A 15,667-nucleotide genomic window follows, 5' to 3' on the forward strand; every position below is an offset into this window, starting at 1 on the left:
TAATTAAGCAGTGTTTGCACTTGAAATCAGGACTGTTGATAGGAAATTAATGTTTTCAAATGTGATTAAAAAGCAAATAGTTGAATATAATCTCTACAAACTAATGAAAAAGAATAAAGCAGAATGGTTTAAACCAGCTTTGTTTACACTCCAGGATCACTCTGTGTGCACATTCACTGCTGGCTACACTTCTCCAAATCTAATTGCTCCTTTTTTTCCTGCTGGAATAGCTGATAATCAGATTTACGTGTGAGGAAACAGAATGTTTTATATAAAAAAAACCCAAATTGTTTTATTTAACAGAAGAATATCACCATTATGTTTTGCCACTGAGTGTTTTAAGGGAAGCTGAGTGATTCCCACTTCTCCTGAAGCTCAGCCAGCTGCCTGAGTCTCCATCCCAGCACTTGTCCTACCAGGGTTAATGTTCCAAAACCTCGCAAAGAAACTCTGCTCTTTCACTCACTCATTTTTTCCCTTCCTGGAACAGAAGGATCAGCACTTTGGCCTCTTGCAGGGTGAAACCAGAGCCCTGCTCTTCTCCTGCAGTTGATATTTTTGTTTGGGGAAGGGGTCACAGACCTCCAGTGTTTGCTGCACTCCTCATCCCTCTGGCTTTTTAATCACCTCCTGGCAAAGCCCAAGCCTCAAATCTGAGGTGGATGGGGCCAGTGAGCTCAATGGCTCAGATTTTTAGGGGAATCTGGGGCACAGAATTGTGCCTTTATTATCTTGGATTTATTTATTGGAATGTGCTACATTCTCTGTCCTTGGGAGTGAGGGTTATGGTTGCTGGAAAAGGCAAGAACAATCCTTGAGTGATATTGCTTACAGCAGGGTTTCCTTGCTGAGAGTTCATTTTCCTCCACGAAAGGAGTTTAATTCTCTCTCTTTGAAACCAATCTGCACTTGATGGCTCTTACTGGAAAAAGGGAAGCAGCCAGCAGTGGGAAGAGGGTATAGCTCCAGTGGTAATACAGAGGAAATGGGCTTTTTTGGGGGGAATTGGCAGATAGATAGTTCTGTTTTCTTCTGGAATTAAATAAAGCAGGAAAGGCCCCAGCAAGATGCTGCAGGTCCCCTGCAATTCTTACAATAACAGTGACCATCTGCAAGCTGTAAGGTTCTATAACAATAAATAATTAACTCCAGAAAATTAGCTCAAATTCTCATTCATCTTAACAACAGGGAAGAGAAGGGTTATTGAATAATCCTGAAATCAATGTTTTCCAGCATCCTTTGTGCAGGGGCGTATTGTGAATTTGTTGGCTTTGGTATTTTAAGCACAAAAAGAATCCATAAGTTTCCAAGCTTTAAAAGAAAAGTTGTTTTTGTCTCTTGCTTGCCTGGGGTGTGTGTGCCAGGTCATCAGGCACTGCTCTTCTCATCACCTCATTGAGTCAGTCCTTTCTGAAAAGGTCTCCCTGCACTCAGTTTTGGCTGGATTAATTCTCTGCTCCTCAGGATGTCTCTGTGCTGCCTCCTGACTGCTGGGCACAAGAAATGGAACACGAGAGAGTCAATGGCTCTGGGATGCAGGCAGCAGCCAGAGGGCTCCATCCTGTTGGGATGTGCAGATTACAGAATCCCAGGATGGTTTGGGTGGGAGGGGACTTAAATCCCATCTAGTGCCACCTCTGCCATGGGCAGGGACACCTTCCACTGTCCCAGCCTGCTCCAGACTGGCCTTGGACACTTCCACAGATCCAGGGGCAGCCCCAGCTGCCAGAAGTCCATTCCAGGGCCTGCCCACTCTGCCAGGGAACAATTCCTTCCCAATATCCCATCCAGCCCTGCCCTCTGGCAGTGGGAAGCCATTCCCTCTGTCCTAACACCCCATCTCTTGTCCCCAGTCTCTCCCTCTCTGTCCTGTAGCCCCTTCAGGCACTGGAAGGCCACAACTGGGTCACCCCAAGGTTTCTCCTTTCCATGGTGAACAGTCAGGATCATTTCAAGGCCAGGCTGGAATGGGCTTGGAGCAGCCTGGGACAGTGGAAGATGTCCCTGCCCATGGCAGGGGTGACTGGATGGGCTTTCAGGTCCTTTGCCACCCAAACCATTCTGGGATTTCCACTGCTGGTTCTTCATGAAGCAGTAGCTTCTCAGTGCAAGTGGGACAAAGGAAAATATAAATTTAAAAGGAAAAAATACCACAGAAACAAGGAAATAATTGTTCTTCCAGAATTTCAGGAGTGTTGGGATGTGTGTGGCAGAGAGAGCAGGAGCCAGGGTTGGGTTGGAGGGGCTAAAACTTGGCTGAAGGGTGTGCAGGAAGGATGGCTGCTGCCCCCAGAGGAGAGATCCCTTTTGGGCAGGCAGTTCCTGCTGGGATGGCTGCTCTGGAATCCCTGCAGCCCCACTGCCTGCCACAGTGATGCTTCCCAGAGCCCCAAGACTTGTTGGAACAGAGCAGGAGTATTTCCTGTGGGATTGATCTGGGAATGCTCAGGCAGCAAAGGAGCTGCTCTGCTCGCAGATTTGCAGTCCTTCTGTTGGTTTTTTGGGGAAAAGTGAGGAGGAGCTGGACACAACCAGGCTGTGCCTGTGCTTTTCTGCCCAGCCCAGGTGTCATTTTGGCAGCACAACTTCTGATTACCCTCCCACAAATCAGAATAATTAGTTGCAGGTAAAATAAAATTGGGGAAAATAGGCAGCTCTTCTATTAAAAAACTCCCAGGGCTCGCTCTGCTTACAGCTCAGAAGAGTCAGAAACCCAGCAGGATTTGTGGCATTTCAGGTGATGGTTGTGTCTGGATTGCTCCAAATGACAGCTTTAATTTCCTTGGATTTCTGTTTACCCCAAGTATTAGCACAAGAATGTGTTTGCAAGTGGGGTTTGACTTTGGAATCTTCTTCATGGCTTTTTCTGTCTTGGAGGTCTGGTAATCTTTTTTTGGTGGGGGCAAAGATTTGAAAACCAGGCCTGGCAGTTGTGTGTGGTTTCTGACTGGGAAGGTGAAATGGGGAAATGATGTGAGCATTGTATGGTGCCTTTTTGCCCTCCTTTTCCTGGGCAAGGAGTGTTCTGTCAGGATAAGAGATGTCCTGTGTAGGTGGTGGAATTGTTTGGTCGTGATTTCTGCAGCACTTCTAGGAATAAATATTAAAAATGTCTTTTTTTTTTTTCCACTGCTGCTGCGTACCACAAAATCCATAAAGTTCATTTCTCCCAGTGTCATCTTCTAACTAGAAATTAAACTGCTCTGTAGTACTGGAATGTTACAAGGTTGCTGTTACTAGGATGCTGTATTTTTAGAAATTGGTGCTTCTATCTTCCTGTGCTGCTAATACCAGAAATGAAGAACCCAGCCCAATGTTTTTATTTGCACTGTGTGAGTAATGCTGATGTTTTAGAGGTGATCACTTTTTCCCAAGGAGCTCTTTCCTGAGCCATCCTGGCTCCAAACTCAGCCTGTGCCAGCTCTTGGGAAGAAGCAGCCAGACCATTCCAGCATTGGATGCACAGCTCTTGCAGGGTATTTTGCAGTCACAGAATCCACTGCAGCCTGTCCCCACGATGTGCAGCTCCCAGCCAGAGGTTAGGACAGCAACGGGTAAAGGGCAGAGTGTTTGTGTTCCCTTGCTGTCCCTCGGGGCCCTGGGTGCAGGGATTTGCTGTGACAACCCCAGCTGGTTTATTCAGTGAGTGGGTATTGCTGTTAGGATGAATTTTAGCTGGATTTTGGCCTTGGTTCCTGCCTGGCTCAGGGAGCTCTCCTGGTTGGGGTGAGCTGGGAGTTACACAAAATGGTTGAGACAGGATGGGTAATGTTCAATAACCTCCAAAGCAGCACAAGTTTCTGCTCTCCTTGCTGTCTTCTTCCACGCAAAAAGTGAGGTTTTGGTAAAAGTCTGCAAGGTAGCAGCTGCCTAGGAATGGGTTAGTTCAGGTAGCCTGGAGGTCAGTACACCCTGAGGGACTTGGGGCTGTGGGAGAGGCAGAGGCCACCTCCAGATTTTCCAGGGTCAGGCAGAATGGACATGGCTGTTCTGCAGTGTTGGGAGAGCTCTGCAGAGGAGGTGCTTCCAGAGGTTTCCATGTTCACCTGGACTGGAGGTGCTGTGTGTCCATTGCTGGTGGCTCCATCGATGCCTTGAGAAGGCTGAGCTAGAACAGAGGCCAGACAGAGTTAAAGAATAAAGCAGGGATTTATTAAAAGGATCTCCTCCATGGATCCACCTTGGGCAGCACAAGAGCCCAGCCAGGGCTGCACCCAAGGTGAACCAAAATGGGCACAAAATGCACACCCGGTCACAGGGTCTGTCACTGTGATCAGTTCTGCTCCATTTGCATCTTGGTGTTAATTGTCCAATTGCAGCTTTAGGTTATGAAAGCTGTAATTCTTGCTTGTTTTTATCTCTTCAGTCCACACTATTTATGTTCTTGGGCCTGATATTTGGATCATTTGTCCTTGGTGCCCAGCTGGAGCGGGAATTGTTTTGTCTCCCTGCTCTGTGCAGAGAGCTCACCATCCCTTATGTGAAGCTGGGAACTACACACTGAAGCAGCACAGAATGTGAAAAATAGAAAAGCTCAAACCTGAGGCATCATTAGCATGGGTCAGGTTGGGGTAGCAGTGAATAATTCATATTTGAGTAGTGAATATTCACAGGACCCCAGACTGGCCCAGGCTGCAGGAGCTGAGCGGGCACCTGGTGTCCCCTCCCTGCTGGAGCAGGGCCATGGCAGAGCCCAGGGCACAGCACTGTGTGCACCCAGCTGTGCCCCAGCCCCAGGGAGGAGAGCCCCCAGGCTCTGTGGGCAATCTGCTCAGGCTGGGCACTGCCCAGGGAAGAAGTTGTGCCTCCTGGGCAGGGCAATGGCTGGGCTCAGGCCCTGCCCGTGGCTCTGGTGCCATGGCTGGGCCCCGGAGCAGAGCCTGGGCCCTGCTCTGCCCCTCCTGCCCCCAGGGACAGCCAGGCCTGAGGGCCCCTCTCAGCTGGGGCTCCTCTCCAGGCTGGGCAGCCCCAGCTCCCTCAGCCTTCCCTGGGCCCCCAGCTGCTCCAGGCCCTTCCCAGCTCCAGCAGCTCCTGCAGTGCTGAGGAGCCCAGACTGGCTGCTTTGGGCTCAGCACAGGCACCCTGCTTCGAGACCTAGCCCCAGGATTAACCTCCTCTTTCTAATCCTTTCAGTTGCTGAGCTATTACCAGACTTCAGGAGCTGGACTTCATTTTTATTGACCTGACTTAGCCTAAGGCAGGCCTGAATGCCCAGAGGACACAATAAATATCAAACTCGGGGTCGTTCAGAGGAAGCCTTGCTTTGCCTCGTGGTTGGATGGGCTGGCTCAGCCTGTCCTAAATCTGTTCCAGTTTGTGTAAATATTTGCAGGCAGACCTCCCCCTCCACCCACTGCAATCCCTTGTCTCACTAATATGTGTCACCTTCGACTCTGTGCTGCTGATCCCTGTTGGTTTTTCTGATATTTAAAAGCTCAGCTGGAGTAGAGCGACCTTCAGACAGCAGCACTCAGGGATGACCTTCCTTACCCTTCCCTTTCTGCTTGCAGTGAAGAGAAGTTTAGAATTAGATTTTTTTTTTTTTTTTTTGGTGTGTGATCTTTTCAGGAAGAATCCTGCAAATGAAAATTCTGAGAAGGATTTGATTAGATTTTTGAACAGCAAAGAACTTGAAATCTGACAGCAGATACAATATAAGGTTCTGCTCTGGCCCTCACTTTCAGTAGCCCAAGGCAGAGGTGGTATCTCCATTCCTGGAAGGGTTCAAAAACTGTTCCTATTCCCAGTGCCTCTGTCCCAGGCCTGTTTAAAGAATTGCAGGTTAAGAAAAAAATCCAAACCTTAACCATTACTGTGAAGTGTTTTCAGAAAGGTGGAAAAAACTTAATTCTGGATAAACACGTGTTGTGCAATAAAGTTTCAGCACCAAGTGGTATAAAAATGCTTTTTGGAGCCTGCTAAAATGAGGAGTAGGGTTTCCCATCAGAAACAACATTTTGATTAAACATTCTCTACTCTGGTGCTGTGATGCTGCACTTCTCATGCTCAGTTCTAAAAGGGTCAAAGAAAACTTCAAGTCCAAAGTTCTCATTTTTGTGTCCCTCTTTTGTAAAGAAAAGCTGCTGTAAGTACAGTAGGCTGTGACACACAACCAGTTTGAAATATCTTGTTCTCCTTTAGGTCTCGTTTCCAGTTAAATATTTTTATCCCAAGACGTGAAGTATTCCCTAAGTGACTCTTGTTCTTAAAATACACTTCAGCAAAGGTCAGCTTAGCCCCTCACAGCACCATTTTAGAGGAGAACATGACCATGCATTTTTCAGCTTGTCTTCCCAAATTCATCTGGAAGCCTCTCCAAGCAGATCATCGGCCCAACATGTGAAAATACGTCCCAAGGTTCCCTGAGGATTTTAACCGAGGCACTGAAACAGGGGAAAAAATGTTGGCTTGGTCTACAGCGGATAGAAATCAGCCTGGATTCCTCTGCTCCAGCCCAGCTCCTTGGATTTATCCTAGCTGGGAATGCAGGGGATGTGGAGGAAGTTATTTCACGGAATTGACTGCTTTGTCAAAAAGATTAACCTGAAACATTTCCACCATTTCAGAGCAAATCGCTGTTGCCAGCCCTGGAAAGGGTTTCATTCATCAGGACATGATTAATGAGGGCTGGCAGCTCCACACAGGAATTGGGGTTTTTTTTTTGGGTACAAATCTGATGTGATTTAAGTTGGGCTGAGTTGTTTTATACACAGGTTTTGGGAGCTGAGAGCTCTTTGAGTAACTAATTCCTTCAGCTGGAGATCGCCTCTTGGAATTTATGATAGGGCAGGTTTAACCTGAGCGTTATTATGGATTGCCCTGCAGAATAAATAAACACAAGGGAACAGATTTAAAAAGCTGTGGAGTTGCAGGATAGCTGAGGGAGTGTTGGGAATATGAATAATGGGATTAGATGGTCCTTAAGGTCCCTTCTCACCCAAACCATCCAGGGACTCCATGATCAGTGAAATCAAATCAAACACGTTGCAGCAAAATAGAAATACACAATTTGATTTCACCTTTTTCGGGCCTTTTTCCCCCCCTGTAATGTTTAATGGTTCTGGATGGTTTTCATTCAACAATAAGTGGAGGGAGAATCGATTTTTGCCTTCATTTATGTAGCAGGAGCTGTTTGTTCATATGATTCCTTCATGTGCTTTCTGGCATGCCATATGTGCTGCTGCAAGCCAGCAAGAAGTGCAGGGTTTTTAGCTGTGTAAAAGAGATTTAAAGATATCTCAGCTGTATCTCAGCACTTGTAAAGGAATTGCTTAAATGTACAGGTTAGAAAAGTGTATTTTCTGTCTGTAATTGATTTCCTCCTGACCTGTGCCCATTTATCAGCTGAAAGGGACCATTTTTATTCCTGTTAGCAGGAATCAGTCCAGGCTTGGTGCTGTCTCTGTCAAGCACTGAGTGGGAGGGGAATGGGGACACAGTTTGTGAAATGTCACCGGTGTAAACACATCCTCCTGAGCCTCAGGCACAGGAGCAGCCAGCACATGGATTTTCTTCAGGCAGGGGGAGGCTGGCAGGTACTTCTTACAGAATTATCCAACCAGAAGAGTGTTTTCAGTCCAGAGACGCCAAAACATGGCAATATTTTTTTAAATTTAGAGCCATGTCTGGTTTATCTGGACTATTTAGCCCCAGTTTGTTCTCTTGAATGTAATGCTGATGACTTCTGACCCTTCATTGAGTGCTTTAAATTCAGGCTTTTGCTGGCTTCTTCAGCCTTGGCTTGTTTGACTCTTTCCTTGCTCTTGCTTTAAACTTCTGAAGTTTTTGGGTCACTTCAGTTGTTTTGCAAGCCCAGAGGGTTCAGTGAAGCTGCTCAGGGTGGATTGAGAAGATGCTCATGTTACAATGCCAGATATTTTGCTTTACCTATCAGCAAACAAAATGCAAGGGGAAGAACTGAGTGGTGTCAGCTTCTGCTGGAAAACACTCAGAATTCTACAAGCAAAGAGAGCTGAGCTGGTTTCACAGCAGAATAAAATTGGAAAGCACAGAGGAAGAAGCAGCAGAAGTTGGAAGCTCACATCTCCAAAAGCCACCAAGCAGATTGCAGCACGAGAGTTTGGATTTGTTAAGGATTGTGTGAGGCTCTGGGAATTGTCCCTGCTTTAGACATTTGATATTTTTCTCAATATCATGTTAATGAAGCTGGGAAAGTGCCCGTTTCAAGGCTACTTTTCTTCAAAAGGGCTAAATAAAAGTCACCATCTGCTACCAAATCACTGCAGAAAAACAAGCCTCCCTCTAATCTTGATTCCTCTCTAAGCCTTGAGGTCATGCTGGTAATTGCTGACATTCCCTGAGCTCCTGTGTAAATTTTATCATAATTTCAGCAGAACTTGTCCAAAATCCCTTGCCATGAGAAGGTGGTTGAGGAGTTTAGCAGTGGGGGCACAGAGTGCTTTTACCTAAGGAATTCCCTTTTAAAAGCAGAGCAGAGGAATAAGCTGTTTATCTGGGAGCAGGAATTGTGTGGCAGCTGTAGAGCTGGGGCATCACAAGCATTCCAGGTGTTCCTGATGGAGTTTGTGACCATTTCCTGGAGCTCCTCTGCACTTTGAATTTTTGGTGGTGCCAAATCTCTCAGCCCCTGCCTTGCAGTACATTGAAAACCATATTGGCTTGGGTTTTGACACAAATTTTCAGTATTTCCTGGTGTCTGCTGACCTTTCTCAGGGCTGCTTGGCATGGGAAGTCAATCCTGTCCCTGTCTGCAAGAAAATTAAATGGTTGTTTGCCTTAACTGGCAGGGATTTTCAGCTGGCACTGGGAGCCTGCCCGCTGCACGCAGATGATTTTTGCTGTTTCCCTGCTGGAAAGCAACTGGGTAACTGTCATCTCCTTAAACTCCTCCGTGCTTTGGAGAGCTGCTGTGCCAGCTGCCAAAGCCTGACTGCTGGTTTTAATGGAATACTCTTCCCCTGGCATCCAGATGGATGCAGAAACAAGGCAGCAGCCACGCCTCAAAAACACAGTGGCGTGAAAGGAAAGCTTTGTCCACTGCTGAGGCTTCAGAAGGTAAAACCACAGCATTTCCACTGTGAAAATCCCATTTTGGATGAGTTCTTCAGCTGTTTCCTGAGCCAGTTGCACATCCATAGCAGAGCAGCTGTGGTGAGGAGCCTGTTTGAAGGGAGCAGAAGGAGTAATTATGATGTGTCTGATACCACTGAAACACCGTGGGATGACTGCAGGAGCTCATGGAGATGACACATCCCATTGCTCTTCCAAAATGATGTTTATTAGTGCTGGAGAAAGGGAAGGGACAGCCCCTGGGAGGCTCAGAGCAGGCCCTGTCTGGGGTGCAGACGTTTCTGAGGGATGTGGGAGAGGAAATCATCGGCACTTTGGGGTGGTGAGAAGGGACCGCTGAGCTCTGAGAAAATCCACGGCAGCCTAGAGGTTTTCCTTTTGTTAATTTTAGATTCTGTGTCTGTGTTTGCAGTCCTGAGGTTTCTTTTTTTATGTTTCACTCGAACTGGGAGTGATTCAGAGTTGTTGGTGAGCTTAGACTGAAGGAGGCTTTAGATAGAGACAAGAAATAATGAGGGATTTCCCCCTCTGTCCTTGCTAGGAGGCGTTGCTGTTGTGCCAGACTGCTGGGGTAGCTTGAGGAAAGGCTTGGACTCCCAATATCTCCAGTGTCTGTCTTCCATCCTGGACAAGGGGAAGAAAAATTCCTTCTCCTTCATCCCTCCAACCCCAGTACATCTCTGGTCCCCATGGTCACTAATTAGTGGAAGGGCAAATGAGGATTGGCCATGTCAAGCAAGGCGAGGTGGATTTCCATCCCTTGCTCTCTGGGCTCTTGCTCCAGGCACAACCAGAGCAGGGATGTTTGGAGAGGCTGTGGGCTCTCCATCCCAGGGGTTTTCCAGGATTTAGCAGCTCAAAGCCAGCCCAAGTGAGGTGGTGTGTAAAGAAGGAGAGTTTTGTGGCAGGGGTAGGGGAAAAACCCTGGAGTGCTGTTTTGGGAAGCACCTGCCAGCTGAAGGGCTCCATTTCCTGCTTCCTGCCTGTGGGAAATGGATTTGGATTTTTCATAGTTTGGATTTTTCATAGTCCTGTTTCTCCAAAGTCTTATTTGCAAGGCCATCCTTGGAAACTTGTTTCTAATTCAATTTCTTTCTCAACAATGTCTGTCCTATTCCACTGCCTTTTTAAGTCAGCATTTCTTAACTCAAAATTGACATACAAATACACACTATGTAAAACTTCTATCAAACTTTAAGAATTCTCTACAAATCCATTTCCCACACCTGCCCAAACTCCTTTGGAAGCTGGGATCCAGACACAGACTGGGATTAGACATCACTGGTTCCCCATTCAGTGGGGAATGCTGCAGCAGCTGGATAACCCCTACAAAAGTAAATATGGCTGTGTTATATTTCAGGTTTCTTGGGAACATGTTATGTGAGACAGGAAAAAATTACATTCAGGGTGGGAATTTTTTCCACGTCTCCTCTGTTGACATTCTTCCAAAGTTTGGGTACTGCTAAGATCAGCAGTTTCCTATGGGAAAAAAATGGGAACAGAACATGGCTCTTGCATAAGAAAGAAAAATAAAGCACTTTGCAGAAGCACTGCCTTTACTTGTTACTTAATGCCTATGAAAGTGATTAGTGAGGGAGTACAAATCCAGAAAATAAATGTTCTGGAGCTTCCACAACTGAACTTACTTCAGACTGATTTAGGAATTCAGTGTAGTAGTTTCCAAGCCAGAAATCAAATATTCCACAGGAGTTTTGTCCCTGAGCTGAATTTACTGAGCACAATGTATTAAAAAGCTCTAGTCCAAGCATTATCTCACTCCCTGAGAAAAAAGCCTCCTATTCTCACTCTGTGCCTCCAAGGACCCCTTGCTTCAGTTCATTTTTAAGGTCACTGAGATTAATTCATTTGCATTCCCAGTCAGAAATGCCATAAATTGTTTGATCAAAACCCTGCTTTTTTTTTATTTTTTGTCAGTCTTCCCACTCGTTTTATGTAATCTCAATTTGGTATTTTTGGAAACCAGGCCTGCCTGGCCCTGTCTTGCACTGATATCATCTCATGGTGGAAGTCTCCAGGGATTCAGGGTCTCAGAAAGCCAAACAGGCAGAGCCAGTGTCCCTAAAAGAGCAATTTTTATGTAGGGAGGGCCCTATTTCCCTAAAGGCTACAGATTTTGATGCTAATTACCACTTTTAGAGAAAGGCATTAGGGAATATTTCCTGTTCATCTCCCTTTCCCAGTAAATGTGTGTTTTCCTGCAAACCTCAGAGACTGGGATTGGAAAAGAATTACTTCAGTACTGGCTTTGCCCAGCACTGCCTGAAATATTATTGTAAATAATGTTGGTGTAACACATTTTGTGAGGACAAAAAAAATCTCAGCGGTCTGCAGTTGGAACAGAACTACTGATAATAAAGGTTATTGATTTATGGAATTGTGGAATGGTTTGGGAGGGACCTTAAAGCCCATCCAGTTGTAACCAGGGGCAGGGACACCTTCCATGGACCTTCCTGGTCTAACCTGGCCTTGGACTCTTCCAGGGATCCAGGGGCAGCCACAGCTTCTTTGGGAAATCCATTTCAGGGTCTCCCAGGGAACAATTCCCTCTCAATATCCCATCCATCCCTGCCCTCTGGCACTGGGAAGCCATTCCCTGTGTCCTGGCACTCCAGGTCCTCATTCACACTCCTTGATCTTCCTTGTAGGCTCCCTTCAGACACGCCTTTCTCCTCCATGTTGGGTATCCTAAACCCCTCATCCTGAGAGAGCTCAATCCCCAGGAATCCCAGAAATGCAATGTAGAAATGCAATTGTAGAGGCAGAGAAAAGCAGGGCTGAGCTGGAACCATAGAAATCACGCCAGGAAATCCAGCTCTCCTCCCCAGAAAGGCAGCAGGAGCACAAGGAGGTGCTGGGTAAGGGTGAACCTCTCAGGTTTTCAGGCTCACACAATGAAGGACAGGCTGCAGAGCTGGGTTACACACCCCAGGGATATATTTAGGAATCGTGGTGTTGCTTTCGTCCAAGCAGATCTGAAAAGTGTGGTCTTGTTGCTGCAGTCAGGAGACAATGGTTCATTCTCTCTTTTGTTTTGATGATGGAAGACTTGTCTGCAGTGGGAGCTGGCTGAGAGCAGGCTCTGCTCCTCCCCTGTGGCCTCTGGCTCTTGGCTATTTTCTTTTATTACTTGTGGAGAGAAAAATCGCAGTGGCCTTTTCAGTGAGAGTGAGGGCAGAACTCACTGCAGCCTTTCAGGGCCTGGAAAAACAGCAGGGGCACTTCTTACATGGCACAGAGAGACAGGACAGGGTTTTGAACAAAAGAGGGGAGATTTAGGTGAGATATGGGAAGGAATCCTTCCCTGGCAGGGTGGGCAGGCCCTGGTACAGCTGGGGCTGCCCCTGGATCCCTGGAAGTGCTGGACCAGGCTGGACCAGGAGCAGCCTGGGATGGGGGAAGGTGTCCCTGCCCATGGCAGGGGTGGCACTGGATGGGCTTTAAGTCCCTTTTATCCCAAACCAGTGTGGGATTCTGTGTCTGCAGATTCCAGAAGTGGCAACACCAAAACCTTACACCCAAATCCTGTGTAATAAGGAATTAAAGACGACATCCTGCTAAGGGAGTGAGTGCCACTGAGCCAGTGACTGCTGGAATGCCCAGGATTCATTTCCAAGATCCCAGGCTTGTTTTATCTTGTTTTATCTCCCAGGATCTTGATTTTGAAGATGAGAAAGGAGCTGGGTTACCTTGGGCCATCTCTTCCCTGAGCACTGTCACAGCAAACACGGCTGCTCCCATTGCTGGGGCTCAACCACCTCTTGTTTCTCCATTAAAGTTTAATAACAGTGTGATTTAAGCAGGATTTCACCATGGATGTCTCAGCTGTCCTTGCCTCCTCTGCTTTTATATGGATTTTTTTCCGTGACTTGTCCAGGGGAAGAACAGTTTGTCTGCAACGTGAATCCAGACAAAATGTTGGCAGGCAGCTCTGTGAAAAGGGCATTTGAAAACCTGATGCACTGGAGCCTTTAGGTATGCAGCTTTTTAAAGTGATGGAATAGGTTGAGTAACAACTTCTGCTCAGTGGTTTCTTGGCTTAAAACCAAATATTTTAAGCAAACCTGTTTGGAGACAATATTTTATTCTTGATTTTGCTCTCTTTTTTTTTTTTTTTTTTTTAAGAAATGATAGAATTTATTGTGCTTGTGCATTTATCTTGGTGAATTCTTTTGTCCTTTGTTGGTGTATTTCTAAATCTTGCCTTTCTTCTTATATTACATATGGAAGAATTCTCAGTTTGGAAGGAGGGCTATATATGGAATATACTCACCAAAAGGAAAATAAACCCAAACTGAAAATCCTTTTGGCTCCATGTTGAAAAAGTTTAAGGTCTGGATCCAAGAGAAACACAGCAGTTTCTGTATGAAGGGACATACAGAAACTGTATGGATAATGTGAACAATATCATAGATATAGAATAACATACACATCTGGGGTTGACTGGAGGGTTTCTGCTGCAGAGGAGCTCTAATGACAGACAGATGTTCTACCTCAAATTCTTCAGATCTGATTCAAAAGCCGAGTTTCCATTGTTGTTTCTCCTTCCCTGAACCAAGAGAAATGTGTTTTATAGTGGTGCCAAAACTGGTTTCAAAAGCTGCTGGCAGCTCCCAGGAATCAGATCCCATTTGGCAATGACCTGTACACTTGCCATGATATTTTTCACTGCCATGAAAGGATTTTTCTTATATTTGATATAATCCCCTCGTAACCCTTCCTTTAAGAGTGTGTGAAATGGGATATTTTAAATAAATGTGTGGGGTTTTCATCCAGCAGAGGTGCAGATGGCAGCATCAGACTGCAGCTGAAGGTGTGAGGAGAACCACACAGAGCTGGAAGGGATTCACAGGGATCATTGATCCCACTCCTGATCCCAACAATCCCACCCTGAGAGCAGTGTCCAAACCCTCCTGGAGCTCGGGCAGCCTCAGGCTGTGCCCATTCCCTGGGGAGCCTGGGCAGTGCCAGCACCCTCTGGGGGAAGAACCCTTCCTGATCTCCAACCTAAACCCCCCTGGCCCAGCTCCACAAGCAGAAGAGAACTCGTTTGTGAAGTCCTTGTGCTGGAGAAACAGCAAAAACGCAGTGGCTCATTAAAATCCAGCGCTGGGACTGTCGGGTTTTATCAGGGCAGTGTTTCCCACCTGGGATTAACTCGCTGGGAGAAGATACAGGAGGAATAAAAGGAACTGGCAGCTCTCACAGGCGTGATTTTGAGGCTGCTTATGCAATCTGAGCCCTTGAGTGCAAAATCAATTATGGAGAAAAGAAGCAGGCATGGAGCAAGGCAAACATTATTGCTTTAGAGCTGTTTCATTATGGATCGATTGCCCAACGTCTCTGCTGTCATCCTTTTCCTCTTCATACCCTGCTCTGATGAACATGGAGAAATCCAGGAAGGTTCCTGTGCCTGCTGGCAAGCTGGAATTTGCCTGGTTAAATCAAATTTCTAATTAAAATACGGAATTTTCAATGGAGTCTTGCGCCATAACATAGAATTTTGTTTTTAAATAACAGAAACATCATTGTGCCTCCATGGAGCTCTTGCTCTGTTCATTATTTGGGAATAATTCCAGATATTGAGCTGTTCCCTAAACCTTCAGGGAGGAGGACTCAAGGGTAGAGTTTTGTGTCCCACATCTGAATGGCTAAAGTGAATTTGCTTTAATTTGCCTGGATGATTTTAATTTTGACATTTCAACCAGCAGAATCATTTCTGTCAAAGCCTCTCTGAGGATCAGGGAAGCTGTACCAAGGAGGTTGTGTGGAATTCTTTTGACTGGAGGTTCTCAGGGAAAAGCCCAAATATTTTGTCTTGTTATTTCCAAGAGTTGAGGTAGCTGCCCTCACCTTTTGGGCTTGGCTTTTCATTGGGAATATCTTCATATAAAACGACTTTAATAAGAAACTTAAGGCTGGGTTAAGAGGTTCAGGTTTGTAGAAACATCCATTGATCTTTTAGCTGGCTGAAGAGGAAATTGATTGGGGAAGGCGCCAGGGAGACCCTTTCAATATTGAAGGGTTTTAAGTAGTCTCCAGCTGGGTGTTTTCAGAAGGGGACACGCTGAAAATCAGATTAATTTGGGAAGTCCTGGCACCAGCAGAGCATGGGACAGCAGAGCACCTTGGGACTTGCCTGGTTTCCCTGCTGCATGACGCCTTCAAGGCTTTTTATTCAGAATTCCAATGCCATCCTTCTCCTCCAGCCTGTTGTTTTTCACTTCTCATGGCATGTTGGAATGTCTTGTTGCTTTAATAAATTGCTTCAGCACAAAAGCAAGCCCTGCTTGGGTATTTCTGTTATCATTTCTCAGTGCTTCAGCAGACACTTGCTTTAGTCCAAAAACTACAAGGTAATTGGCAAATACACTGAGAAATGCTATAGAAAGTGTTTATTTGTGTGACAGATACGAATGGTTTGGATAATTTGGTGCCTCATCATGGCGGTAGGAAATGATATCCTTGCATCTCATTGAAATAATTAAATACAGTTTTCCAGAGGAAGTGTGGATGAGTCTCCCCTGCGAAGGTATTGAGGTTTTTAATGTGCCTTTATGGTCCTAAGAATGCAGCAAACAGGGAGAAAAACCCTCTC

At 46.1% G+C, this 15,667-nt stretch overlaps 1 protein-coding gene across 2 annotated transcripts in view; it reads left to right on the forward strand.

The window, feature by feature from the left end:
* PRKG1 (protein kinase cGMP-dependent 1) overlaps window positions 1-15,667 on the forward strand; it is a 367,092-nt gene that overhangs the window by 81,562 nt on the left and 269,863 nt on the right. The gene's annotated exons all lie outside the window — the stretch shown is intronic.

The sequence above is a fragment of the Serinus canaria genome, chromosome 6 (assembly GCF_022539315.1).
Source record: "Serinus canaria isolate serCan28SL12 chromosome 6, serCan2020, whole genome shotgun sequence".
NCBI classification, from domain to species: Eukaryota; Metazoa; Chordata; class Aves; order Passeriformes; family Fringillidae; genus Serinus; species Serinus canaria.